This window comes from Anopheles ziemanni, chromosome 3, assembly GCF_943734765.1.
Source record: "Anopheles ziemanni chromosome 3, idAnoZiCoDA_A2_x.2, whole genome shotgun sequence".
In the NCBI taxonomy this organism is placed as follows: Eukaryota; Metazoa; Arthropoda; class Insecta; order Diptera; family Culicidae; genus Anopheles; species Anopheles ziemanni.
Genome location: NC_080706.1, coordinates 36514690 through 36525623, shown reverse-complemented (window position 1 = coordinate 36525623; position 10934 = coordinate 36514690).

Below are 10934 nucleotides of genomic sequence, written 5' to 3'. Positions count from 1 at the left end.
TTGTTTTTTTTCCAAAAATGAAAATTACAATTGTTAAACGAGGATCAATTGTTCAACACCAAGTGAGTTCCTTCTATACTTTTTAATAATTCTATCGTATTTGCATTCCGGGATCCGCGACAGCCGAGCGGTAGCGCCGGTTAGAAAATCGGCCCATGAGCGCCGGGGCTCACCACCTCGACGGCGTGGGTTCGAATCCCAACCGAGACCGGACCCTCCCCTGTACGAGAGGACTGACTATCCACGTACAACAGGGAAACAAGTCTCGTAAGCCCTTAACGGGCAGGCATGACCATGACCAAGAGGTCGTTACGCCAAGAAGAAGAAGAAGAAGATTATTGAACGTATTAAAATTTCCTAGTCTCAGGAATCTAATCAAAAATCCGAAGGCAAAAACTCGTTTACTTTGTATACAAAACATATACAGTTTTAATACTCATTACGATGTAAAATAAGAACCACAACATAGAAAAACTATCGTAGCTGAGTTATTTTCACTACTGAGAGGAAGCCAGCAAAACCAAAACAAAAAGAAAGATCATTTGTTTTCGTTGAATTTTGATCGTTTTTTAACAAATATATTTTATTCAAAACAGTTTAATGAAGAAATGTTTTTTATTTTATCTATCACCACTTTTTAATGTAACTTTACTATTGAAAAAGTTTATACTCTATTTAAGAGGGTTAAGTATTACTTTGAAAACATCAAATCATCATTTAAGGTATCCGACCCTCGCTTTCGGTTTTGTTTTTAATCATCTGGCCCTTTTTAGGAAATGTATGACGACCCCTGGTTCATAGCATCACAATGGGAGAGGTGCAATAACAAATGTATATCTACTCAATAATTTTTGCTATTAAATATCATAAGCAGAAATAAAATAAGTTTTTAAGGTTGAATAAAAAAAAAATAAGATTGCATAAGAAAAGATAAACTCATTACGTTGTTTTCAAACGTTTGATGATCGTTTTATCGATCTAATTACGAATAAATTATGCTGAAGGATTACAACAACGTTTTGAGTATTAACATTTATTGAATAACCAAGATTTAAACCGAAATAGCATTAAAATACCTCCAAAGATAAAATTGTTCCTCTATACATAGTTTGCTTCTATTTTGAGATGGAAGAGTAAGGCATGTTTGAGGCTTCGGCTCATGCTCTTTACCATTTCAGTGAATATCAAAACAAATATTTGAAGTGAATTCACACCGGTATAACATCGTAGATATCGGGTTGGTAATAATATAAAATAAAAGTAAAAACTAAAAAGGCTTGTGATACCGTCATACCCATCTGTCCACGCTGCAACTCATTCCGTTACATTGTAGTAGCCAATGGGTTGCACGTGCGGTCATTCCAGACACCATTTTATGGTCCCGCTAAGTTTCAAGGAAAACAAATGCCAACGGGAAGGGGGTGTTTTGAAACGTAATGGGTTCCAGCAAACTGCGATTAGCGGCAGCCCGGACGGTAGACGCCTCCGCCACCAAACAAACCGTATGTCCATTAGCATACATAAACAATGCGCTGCGAGATGTTGTTGTCGGCGACTCGGTGCATCACCTCTGCCGCTCGCTTACGATGATGATCGATCCCGGGAAAATCCAGTTCACAACCATTGCCGATCAACACTTGAGGCAGTGATTTTCGCGATATCTCGCGCGTGGGTGATGAAAAGAGCGAGAGCAAACACTCGGAAAAGCCTGGTTCCATCGCTCCCGGATCGAAGTCGAGGGTGGGTTGTTGTTTTCGCTGGAAGTGAGGGGCAACATGGGACAAATTACTGCGCAATAAAAATCATTCGTCGGCGTAGTCGTGGTCGTTCGCTGAACCCACGGACCACCGGGCGTATCTAATCTGCGCGCCTCCTCACGAGACTCCCACCTGATTTTATTACGCATGCACACGTTGCTGGCATACCCCATATTAATGCCTGTTCAAGTTGACCGTCGGGCTTCCTCCGAGTTCCCCCTTCGAATCCCTACCAAATGAGAAGATTTTTGAATCTGCAGCAAATGACGAAATACTAAGAAAATGGCGATATTTTCTTTAAACCTTGGCCGAGCTTACTTGCAAAAAAGGAACTTATTATGGGTGCATTTCAACATTGTGGGTTGTGAAAAATTGGCTTATTTTTAAATAATTTCCAGGATATTACGTTTAGCTAATGTATCGGAAAAAGGGCGAAAGAAAACTGCAAAATCTAAGCGCTTTCGCCTCATGTGTCCCTGGCACCAGTTCCCACCAACAAAACCAAACCGAACCCACCCTCCTTCACTACCCCCGTGCTCCGTGATGTGGTTGTTATTTGTTTACATCTTGTGCCAGCCATTACGCCGCTTTTCCATGCTTCCCTCTGGTGCGCTCGGGTCGGCATTCTCTGTTCGGCGTGAAAAACTAGAAACTAGGCCATTGGAACTACCTACACACGGCTAGCACAGCACCTCAACATCGTGGGCCCAGATGGGTGGTGGCTTACACCCCCGTAGTGTAATGTGTGAGGGTGTAAACAAAACTTGACCTGAGAAGCCTTTTGTTTACCAACGCTGCAAGCAAGAAGTTGACGGAAGGAAGAAAAAAAACTGTACGCAATTACAGGAAACATTGTAAATGGTAACTGTATGGTTTTTATATCAATTTCCCGGGGAAGAATCCGTGGTTCCTTTTCTGTGCGCACTTTAGGTTCTACAATATATTTGCAGAATTAGTGTAAAAGTCATGTTAGTTTAGTAACTTAAATTTATAATATTGTCAATGGTAATATCGTAATTCAAATCGTTAAGGTGACGGCATCGTCAACGGCTTAAAGCCGAAAGCGCGGGCCGGATACCTTAAATGATGATTTATTGTTTTCAAAGCAATACTTAACCCTTATGAACAGTGTATCAACTTTTAAAATAGTTAAGTTACATTAACAAGTGGTGTAAGATAACACATAAAAAAATTAATTATTAAATTTTGTAAAACATTTGGTTCTATGTGCTGCTGATTATTTTCTTTAATTTTTTCTCTTCTCAAATCATCTTAAAGTATTTTGGTTTTGCTGGCTTCCTCTCGGTAGTGAAAATAACCTCTGCTACAAAGTAAACGAGTGATTGCCGCCGGAATTTAGACGCATGAGTCTATTAAATTTAAGAGATTATTAAACTTAAGAACCATCGATAACGCAAATACATTAGAAAAAGCCTAACAAAAAGTATACGAGGAGGTCACCTGGTATTGAATACTTCGTTCAGCAATTAAAATCTTCATGTTTGGCTAAAAAACAAACCTGACATGGTGAACAAATCCGATAAAAATTGAGATGGGTTTTTTGTATAAAGCACCAAAATTTACTTCCAAACCGGATTAAATTAGTTGGCGAGCGGGACTTTGCCGACCGCTGCGTTAAACCATTGGTGGGTTCAGTTTAGATTAATTAAAAATGAAAGTAATGAGTAGATGACGATTTCGATTTACCCCTTTAAAAGCTTTTGCAAACATTATAATAGTGTATAATATTGCTTGCCTGGATAAAATTGTACCGATGTAGAATATTTAGAACAGAAAATCATGATAATTCCAATGTAGACCAATTGGTACTAATAGTCAGTTTTTGGCATAAGAATCTTTTAATGTTTGCAGAAATCTGCTATTCCACTTAAAAAATTGGCGACTGCGTATCTATATTACGTAAATTAATATATAAAAGCTGAACAAACACATTAATATATAAAAGCTGCATTGACAAATTGAGACTATTAGGTTTTCTCTCACGAATGCAACATGTATAGAAAGATGAATTCGGTATGAACACACTCATAAAAAGAATATGAGAAGTGGCATAACTGCTGAAGCAAAATATTGCCTGCAACCAGAATGCATTGAGGATAAAAAAGCACAGCTTATAAATAACTTCCCAAACGAAACAAACAGTACTTGAAACACTCCGGGCTATTGCAAAGTATACAAAATGCTACATTGTTGCTTCCACGGTCGGGGCTTTTGCGGTGTGTTTGCGAGCCCTTCCCTTGGTCGTTGTAGAAAAATGGCAGTTAAAAAAAAAAGCCCTCAACTTGCAACCCCCCAAACGGAAAAGGTACGTTCATTCATTCATTAGAAGTGAGCGTAAAATGTGCCATGCCATGCTCTCGGTGTGCAGCAGCGATACGATACGATGACGGTCCGCACTACGCCAACTATCCCCCCGTCACACAGGCATCCCACCCCCACCCCCAACCAGGTTCATGTCACGGCATGTGGCGTGGCAAATTGACTTCGAACCAGACGGTCTTTTTCGCAGCGAACCAACCCGAACGGTGGTGGTTTCCTCTCGTCCACAGCAAACTTCATTCATCAATCTTCCACTCGCACATCGGTCCGGCTGACTCGCGGTACTGCTGGTCGCCCGCCAGCGGATATTTGAGGTTTTTCCGAGGCCAATCAGAACCGCAAAGCGCCAAACCAAGCGTGGTTTTTCTACGGGAAGCGCACGGGAGGAAAATTGTAGAACCGCGAAGAACAGGGAAACCAAATGGGAAGAAAAAGCCACGCCATGGTGCAGAATGGAGCCCGAACCACACCCAACAATTCGAGAAAGTGTGTGTGAGAGAGAGAGAGAGAAAGAGAATGAGAGGAGCTGGAGAAATACGTCTGACGGCGGTTTACCGAGTAGCAAAACCCTGACCTAACCGAACGTCATTCTCGTTGCGTACAGGAAGAGGAACGGCCCCGGCCGGGAGTCCCGAAGGCGAATCTCGTTTCGACGGAACACGCGACCGCCCGGACGAAACGCGGACCTCTTGCTTCCTTCCTTTCCTACTCTTTTCCTCACTCGGCCTTGGGGTGAGTGGGGTGAATTCGGTTGCCTTATGCACCACAGCTTGTGCGATCATAAATGCATGTGCAGTTTGTGTCTTTGGTCTTTAGTCCGTACGGGCGCGGAGTACAGAAAATGTCCAATACGATGATAAAATGCTGTCGAGACGATGACGAAGCCACCACCACGCACTGGTGGTACTCCCACGGTTGGATTGTTTCACGACGTTTCTTATGCTGAGCAAGACTTTATTATTATGGTCGACTTAAAACAGCGCTTGATTCATCGAACGACGTATGACGCAACGCATTAAGGATAAGCGGTTGCGGTTATAAATAATAGTATGTTTTACTGTGTTTCCTCTACCGTACACATAAATAATTATGTTAATAAATGGGTTGGTTTCTTTATTTAAAAAAAAAGTAATATTTTATCTTGAAACAAGTAATGGATAAGTAATTGTTTAACATGATAGAACTTTAATGACACATTAAAATGCTGTCAGTACCGCAGTGTGATTTCGTAAAAATATATTCCAATATTCATTATTTAAAAACATTTCATACCTTCAACCGGTAAGAGGAATATTTTAAAAGCTTGTCGATTGAACATTACGAGCCACAACGAAACGATTTGGGTCAGGTCAGGATGAAATAAATACCGCTCCTACGTTCTCGACTCTTCGGTCTCCGATACTTCCAGCATCCACTCGCTGGCGTGTTTTCCGCCTCCATACTCTTATGACCAAATGTGGGTGTAACGCGAGCATAACCTTTTTTTCCCACCATCCCACCATCACAAACCATCATCTGCCATGCGCGGGGCGATGGATTCGAACATTTAAAAAATAACAAAAAAATAAATAAAAGGAAAACCCCATCGTCGCTTTAGAGCAGGGGTCGGCAAAGTGCGGACCGCGGGCCAAATCCGGCCCGCCAAATGATTTTATCCGGCCCGTAAGAATATTTAAGTGCTTCATACTAAAAACCCATCCCAATTTTTATCGAATTTGTTCACGATGTCAGGTTTATTTTCTTCCCAAAAATGAAGATGATAATTGTTTAACGAGGTGTTTCTGTTACATGTTTATCGATAACATTTTAAATATTTTATCTTTTACCACCTTTTATGCAACTTTGCTATTTAGAAAGTTCCACTTTCCATTACAAAGGGTATTACTTTTAAAATATTGAAGCATCGTTTAAAGTATCCGGCCCGCGCCTTCGGTTTCTCTTTAATCATCTGGCCCTTTTTGAAAAACGTGTGCCGATCCCTGCTTTAGAGAGACATTCTAGCGCATGGGGAATTCCTCAAAGAATATAACAAAAAATCGATGCTGCAGCTTGAAGCGAACCTTTCGATAAAGTAGCCTAGCAAATAAGAAAAAAAACCAGACTAGGACGGAACGCGCCGAAAACTATGACGCAACAACAGGAAAATCCGATGGTTGGGCTTGTTTTAGGGCAAAAGTGCTCCGAGAGGTGGAGGCATAATGTTTGCTAGTTTCGAATTAAAGCACAGTTAGTGCTAGAGTAAATATAGATTGGCGGGAAGTTAAAAAAAATTATCCCAATAAAAACTTATGAAACATGTGCGCAGAACAATATGCGACGATACAAAAAACGAACCTTAAGAGCAGCGGTCGGCATACATTTCCTAAAAAGGGCCTGATGATTAAAAAGAAACTGATATCACGGGCCTGATACCTTAAATGATGATTTCATATTTTCAAAGTAATACTTAACCCTTTTGAATAGAGTATCAACTTTTTAAATAGTAAAGCTACATTAAAAAGTGACGTAAGAAAAACATTTAAAAAAATCTCCATTAAACTTTTTTAAACAAAATGTATTTGTTAAAAAACGATCAAAATTCAACGAAAACAAATTATTTTTCTTTTTGTTTTGCTGGCTTACTCTTAGTAGTGAAAATAACTCAGCTACGAGCATTTTTTCAATGTTGCGAGTCTTATTTTACATCGTAATGAGAATACAAACTGTATTTGTTGATGTATGATTTGAAGCTATTTTGTATACAAAGTAAATGAATTTTTGCCTTCGGATTTTGGATAAAATTCACGAGAGTAGGAAATTTTAGCACGATCAATAATGCAAATACTCATCATCATCAAATCAAAGTCTATTAAAAAGTGTAGGAGGAATTCACTTGGTATTGAACACCTCGGTGAACAATTGTAATTTAAATTTTTAGGAAAAAACAAAAATGATTTCGTGACAAGAAACAAATGCGACAAAAATTAAGGCATGAGGCACTAACATTTTCTTACGGGCCGGATAAAATCAGTTGGTTGGCCGGATTTGGCCCGTGGGCCCGACTTTGCCGACCCCTGGTAAGAGCCACAGTCATGGTGTTTCAACTGTGTGATAGATTGTGCATTCAACAAAAACAATCATTGGGGCGGAGGATTAGACTAGTACTTTTACACTTCAGTTATAAAATACGTTGTAAAAATACGAGTTCTCCAATCTGAGCTACATAGAAACCAAAAAGATAGGTTAGTTTTGATTGGCGATTGGTTCATTTGATCGCAACTCAATTGATTGATTACAGCCCAATTGAATTTTATTAACAACAGATTCGACGCAAACAAGATGTCCAGCCAATAATTAGTGTAGCTTGGTCTTTGCTTATTCTATTAATATCCAGTTAAGCCCTATGACGATACTCCGGCGACGAGAACATTTAGAAAATAAGTACCCCGTAGCGATAACTTATGACCAACGTACACTGCTACGTCAAATATTATCCCAAGGATACGAAATTAACACCAATTGATTTACACTCGACGAGATCCAGCTGTTCGATTATCCGTTTTGAAGGCAATGATAGCCAAACAAAAAAAAAGTACAAACATATTGCGTTGGTTCATACCAGAAACGCTATCTGTAAAAATGGAGAGGCTCATCTAGGCGCCGCTATCAGCCTGCTGATAACTGTTCACTTTGCGCCATCAGGTTTTCTCACACACACACACTCGATGCGCCATAAACCGGAACGGATTGTACGTTTGACGCAGCGCAATTGATAAACAAGCAGTGACAAGACACGTGTCGCGGCTGCAGGCTGTGAACATGTTGACAACATTCGTCGGGAATGTGGCACGTTTTGTGAGTCCGTTAGCGATGCTGAAGGGCATCAACTGCACACCGCGGCCATGCGTTCTCACGTCGATAACCTTGCGTTCCTTATGGCGCACTAATTATGTGAATAAACAACACATGGTGCACGAGGTGAATGAGAGCATCAATAAATCGGTATCGGTTCCGGTATCGGTAATAATAAGAAATAATCTAGAGAAAAAGGCCAAAATTACAGTAATACCAAAATATACAGGACAACTACATGAAACATACAAAACAAAATCACTCATAGAAATTAGTTGTGCAAATATCAACCTAACGACTGCTGCCAAAACCAGGCTTTAACATAATCGAAAGAACGCGTTCGACAAAAAATACAACAAACTCTACACAATTGATTAGCGGATCGCGCTCGAAAATATTAATCTATGATCTAACGCTACATTTCTGCAAGCAGAAAGATTAGAGCTCCGATCTGACCGCACCGCTTGGCATATGCCAAAAACAAGGTGATAGGCTATCGCCAAATTTCTTTCCAAACCGGGCGAAAACAAAACGGGAAACATTAAGAAGATGTTTGTGGCATAATGATTATTCGTTGGTAACGTGTTCGAATCAAAGCTATGTAAATACGGTCATAAATAACGTTTGCTGAGCGCCCGTGTAGTTCGTTTTGCCGAAACGTTTAAAATGTTGTACTGTTATGGTCTAATCTAATATTCGAAACACAAAGGGAACCAGGGTACAATATGAAACGAAACACACTCGCAAAACGCACGTTTTACAAAGAGCTGGCAATTTTTAGGATATAAAAAAGTTCCTGGTCCAGCTTATGACGTTTTAAGTGAATGTACCAAATTTATCCGGTTTCGGATGAAGTTTTTAACATCATAACTAACTTTGTTCTGCTAAGTTATTCGAAATGATATATGCCAAAACAGAGAACTATCGATACCAAAATATCATAATATAATTTTGTCTAGAGAAAAAAGATTCAGCTGGATCGTTAAGCTTTCTTTGTCTAATTTTAGCAAAGTGTTTGTTTAATTCATTTTGCTTGCATATTCAAGGAGATTTAAAACAAAGGTGTAATATAAATATAACTTAGCTTCTGCGTGTGGACGGCACCGAGGCTAGCCAGACAGATTTGATTAAAAATGGCTGTCGAGTTAAACATAATAATAAATTAAGTTTGCTCATCAATCGAAATTTTGCTCAGAAGATTGTATGGTCGGATAGGATCCAAATTAAACTAAGCTCTAACTAAATGAAAATATAAAGTAAAATAATCAACATGTAAACCTGTGTTGAAGTAGATTGGAAATGTGCATTATGCCACTAAAGTTTGTATTGAGTTCGCGGCTGACTCGAAGCAACAGAGAGTTCTTGACGAGGATCCGAGAACAGTGGCAATGGGCTTACTAGAGTTTTTCCCTGTCAGAAAAACTCAGTGTGAATTGTCAGTCTTTTCGTACAGGAGAGGGTATGGTTTCGGCTGGGTTCGACACTCGTGAGTTATTTTTTAACCGGCTCGGATTCCCGGACTCCCATAAATTTCAACTTTATAAATTCCATTCATAAAACTAAGAAACTCCTGACACAGTTACACTCTGTCTCTCATAGTACCCCGCTTTCCCGTAACGTACGCATCCGAACGCTACATTTTGTTCGGACACCTTACGGCAAACATATCTGAAGCGCAATTGCAACAAAGTGCTACATCCCGAGTGCTCGGTTCGTGGAGGGGTTTGTTTTGCTTTCGATCCGGCCACAACACGGACAGAACACGACGGTAGGTGCTGCTAGCGAATTTTTTTTTGTGGTGAAAAAACTGCTTATCTCCCGTCCCGGGAGGGAAGAGGAAGAGAGAGTGTGAGGTAACGTGCAAACCCATCCTTTTCACTGCCCACCACCCCGGGGTCCATCTCTCGCTTGCATTCGCGTGCGTCAAAACGTATTAATGTCGAAAGCGACGGCAGCGGCGGCGGCCGCGACAGGTGGCGCCAAGTCGTAGATTGCAACGTGTGAAGAGCAGAAACTGGCCGCGTCATCGTTGCCGTTGTTGGTGTATGTACACTAAGGTCGAGGCGAGATGGGTGTGTATTCGTGGCGCCACAGCGAATGCCGGGCACAGAACGGAAACCGCGCCGCGATCATCAACACTACATGGGAACAGTACGCGATATTGACGATCGGACGGACGTGTAAAGTGTAGATGGTCAAAGTAGGCGACAAAAACAACACTTTCAAAGCTCGCACCTTAAAAACCGAAACAATATAGACATACTACGTAGCGGTCAAAGGTCATATCAAAACGATGGCAGCGCTAGGAAGCCCACGGAAGCGCCGTGACGATTCATGAGCGGTACAAAAAATTGATGCGCATTTCACAACGAATCGGGGGTTTCTTCATTTTCTCAATCGAATCGTGTGTCCACTGCTATACTTTCGGTCCACGCAGACAATTGCAAAATGTCTTGTTTTGTTGCCGCTAAATTTCGACACAACATGGTCCATGGTTCTAAGAACCGGACCCCATTGAAGCACCACTGAACTTGTTCGCCCATTATCTGGTGAAGTTCCACGAAATCCAACATCCGTTTGCTTCACAACTTTATCAATCGGCAAAAAGTGATTTCGGCATGTCTTTAATAACAAACATAATGTTTCCGCCTCGTGCTAGGTCACCATTTTTTATTTCATAACGGAGATGTTGTATTGTTTCAGCCGGGGGATTATCGCTCCCGAAAGGTTCATTCAACTGGCCAGAATAAACAAGACCGGGTACGATAAATACGGGCGCCGTACGGTTGTGTTTGTGCGCACCCGTTTTCCACTATTTTTAGCACGAACCATGGCGCGCTTAGAGCAATTCATTTCCCAAACGAAGGCGTACGTGAAAAATCCATTTTCGAAATCAACATCAACGATGCTCCAGACAGCAATTCATCATGCGTAGAATATCGATCAAAACCGTTCATGTAATAGTAGAGTATCTCTTTTTTCCCAAGCGGCGTTTGGTTTTTCTTA